Raw genomic sequence first — 3,840 nt, 5'->3', positions numbered from 1 at the left:
TCTTTCTTTCTTTCTTTCTTTCTTTCTTTCTTTCTTTCTTTCTTTCTTTCTTTCTTTCTTTCTTTCTTTCTTTCTTTTGCATGTATGTGTCTGTGTGTGTATGTGTGCACATGCATGTTTGCGTGCATGTCAGCATATTTGTGGGAGCTTGTCTGGGCACTGGGGATTTAAACTCTGGTCCTTATGCTTGTTTGCATGGAGAGTATCTCTTCCACGGAGCCATCTCCTAAGCTCAACTACCCACTTCTTTACTCATTCCTTGTCTACACAGCTTTGAATGTGTTGCAAATATGTAAATTTAATAACCTGTTTACAGGGTGAAAGCTACATTTTGGGGTGGTGCAGGGTGGGGTAGGATGTGGTATAGTGCAATGGGTAATCTATTTACTGTATGAAAACTTGTCTTCTAACTAGATTGTTTTTCTTTAGTTGTGACATAGCTAAATGTTATTCTTGCTAATTAGAAAACTTAATTTCTATTAATGCTCCATTTTATATCTTACTGTCTTATTTGACAGGCAGGGTTGAGTTACTGAAAAGCATGTATTCCATGTGAAGCTAACACTATTTTCCTTTCATGGTGGTTTCCTCTGGGATTGTCCTAAGGTAACATCTGTTGGTTCGTCAGAAGAGATGAATTGCCTATGCAAAGCTGAAGATGCTGAAAGTTGCTGTGAGGAAGCATAATGTACCACACATTAATAAAAAGTATGTACTTACCCTACAAATGCCATAAAATGGCTAAGTATCAACTAGATGTTAACTGTTAAAGAAAAGTTCTGTATTCCTAAATCTTTTTAGTAATTGGCAGAAAGGAGTAGAAGCCTTTTCAGGAGTATTTTTGCTCAAGCCCAGTTCAAATTGGTCACTTTATCTGGTTCTATTACTGTTTCTATAACTCTGGAGCCTAAATGCATATAGTTCTTTTTACCAGATATCTGAGGGGTGCTGTCTAGCTGGAAGCATTAAAAGTTCGCATGAGGCAGATTAAGCATCCTGTAGCTCATAGAATGCAACTGCCCCTAACTAAGCATCTACTTACTGCCTTCTGTGTAGTCATGTCTTAGACCTTCCCTCCTCAGAACACTCTTCTAGTTTATTGTGATTTAGCAAGGGAAGTTATTAATGTAGTTGGCAAAACTTGGACATTTTAGAGGAGAAAACCTAAAACTGAAAATAGATCATGTCTCCTTAGTTCTAAAGTTGACTTGTCTACCATAGCATTATAAAATTTTATCACCCATAATGTCAAATGCCTTGGCATTTCTCTTGGTAACTTGAGAATCATCCATGTTGTTGTACCCTGAGGGAATCATTAGGGTTTTTGGTCTCAGTCAGTTTTCACAGATTGTATTAATGACACACCATCCATTTAGCCAAAGTACCTCTAGATGTACTTTCAGGTTTTCCTGAGCCATTTTTCCTTCCCAGAGGACTCGGCTATAGACAGGAACTTCCTACATTGGAACTTCTGTTTACTCTATGGTGTGGCTACTGAAAACACCCAGAGCTGTACTGGAGTTGCTAAAATCCATTCTGAGAACATGGCTACAAGCTACCAACTTCTACAGCCAAGAGGATGCTAGGAGTGATGACTTCTTGATGAATCTGTCCATGCTTAGTACCTATTTAGCAACTGTTAAGCAGAAAGACTTGGTGGGTTGAGGAATGCTTCATGTACATCTGTGCATACTCAGCTTTACACCAGGAAACTTAGACATCATCGGGAAAACTCTCAGGAAGAACTTTTCTCAGCTCGAGAAATACTTGTTTCCAAGAGTCCGGAAAACATTTGAATCTTAAGGAATGGCCTTGACATGTCCATTAGGAACTGGTTATGTGCCTCCATTCTTAAAGTTACCAGAATGCTTCAAGAGTGCTCTCTAGTAGCTCTCAGTAGTCTTCAGTGACTCCACCTAGTCACTTCAATTTCAGCCTCGTTTGTTGTCTCCTTCCTCTGATTATATTTTACATGAGGTTTTTATGCAAGTGCTTCTTACTCATCCAAAGTACATCCCCATCTGTGAAGGGCCTTAGATCTCAGGAAGTCATGTCAGTCTACATCTGCTTGGCAAACAGAGAACTGAAAATTCAGGGGAGAATAAGTAGTAAGTGCTCAGAAGCCCAGAGACTAGTGAAATGCTTGGTTCAACTTCACAAATGTTTTCTTGGACTCTGTTCAGGCTTTGTTTATACAGCTTGGATATTTGCGTGTAAGTAATGGTTAACCTTTCGGGAAGAATTCTTTCTCCAAGCCCTGGTTTTGTCTCTGGTGGAGAGGGATTCTATAGTACCTCACATATTTCTTGCTGTTATTAAATGAGGTGATCTTTGTGACATGCTAAGCTCTGGGACCACCGAAGAATGACTGGGTGAGAAATGTCCTCTTCGATAATATTCTCCTGAAGAACAAATTAATTTTATTGAGGTAGACTATTAGGAATAGAAGATTTCAGTAAAGATAGGGGTGAAGTAAAGAAGCAAGTAGGGTTAATCAAAGCTAAGTGTGAGAAAGCAAAATAGGTGCCTAATATTTTGTAAGATAAGCTAACTTATAAATACTTTTTTCAAAAGGTTTAAACAAGTGTATTATGAATATGTAGATAGCACTGCTCCCTAAAGCTAAAGGTTGCTAAACATAATTCCAAGTGACTATGTGTTAACTCCCTATGCTTTATTAGTTAGGGAGTCTCTAGATGGCCTCAAAATAGTATAAGCTACTACCACTGCTTTTGGATGCCCTCCACAACTAGATGTTGAAAATCTATTGTTAATGACACAATACTACTTGGTTGCAATCCACAGAGAAATCAAATTAGAACTGAGCTAGAAGCTTCCTCCCTGCTCATTAACTTTAATATAAAGAACTACAAGCTGCTATACAGGCTGCTGTGGGAGACAGACCACCAATTGCATTATCTAGCTATGAACTCTACATGCTACAGTAGCAACCTCCCCAGAAAAATATGCCAATAGTGGCATGACTGCTAAAGAGATAACCAACTGATTTATGACTAAATTTTAGGCCCTCTCCTTAAGAATTAATCCATGCCTCGCTCTATAGCCTTGGTCAAAGTCCTTTGGCTAGTTCATAGGGAAAAACTCACGTTGCTGTTGTTTTCCTAAGTGGACAGGATGTCAATTTGCCTTATCAATATTTGTGTTTATTCCCATGGTTTAGTGTATCTCTCAGTTTTTCTCAGAGACACTTCTGTTTGGGGGCAGTGGCTAAAGCAGAGCCTCACAATACTACTGGAGAAATTTGAGTTCCCTTTGGGAGTTCTTAGTCTCCTTAATAAAATGTTCAAAAACAGACTCAGGAGGAAGTTTAAGGAACATTTTATTAGAGTCGGAAAGAAAAACAACAGGGCAGGCATACTGTGAAAAATCCCTGCAGCTGGTAAGAGGAGGGAGATGGGTAAGAGGAAGAGAGAAAGTAATAAGTTAGAGTCCAAGAAAGCTGAACATTTAGGAAAGAAGGTCGGAAGCAGCTGCATGGTTGAATGGGATTCAGAGAAAGAGTGAGAAAACCCTGCATGCCAGGTAAGGCATGCTTAGGCTGTTGGCTGGTATCCAAAAGAAAAGGAGATAGAAGTTTTCCTTCATTTTAGACTTTTTTTTTTTGAGTTAGAACTAAGAAAGTAAGTGGGCTTAGCAGTGATTCTTGGTGGAAGTTTGGCAAGCCACTGCATCCTGCCTAGGGAGAATTGGTACATTATCTCATTAAGGACAATAATTACTTTCTTCTTTCTTCTTCTTCTTCTTCTTCTTCTTCTTCTTCTTCTTCTTCTTCTTCTTCTTCTTCTTCTTCTTCTTCTTCTTCTTCTTCTTCTTCTTCTT

Source organism: Mus pahari, chromosome 16, assembly GCF_900095145.1.
Source record: "Mus pahari chromosome 16, PAHARI_EIJ_v1.1, whole genome shotgun sequence".
Lineage (NCBI taxonomy): Eukaryota > Metazoa > Chordata > Mammalia > Rodentia > Muridae > Mus > Mus pahari.
The sequence above is the reverse complement of the archived record's forward strand: the minus strand, read 5'-3'. Positions refer to the sequence as shown.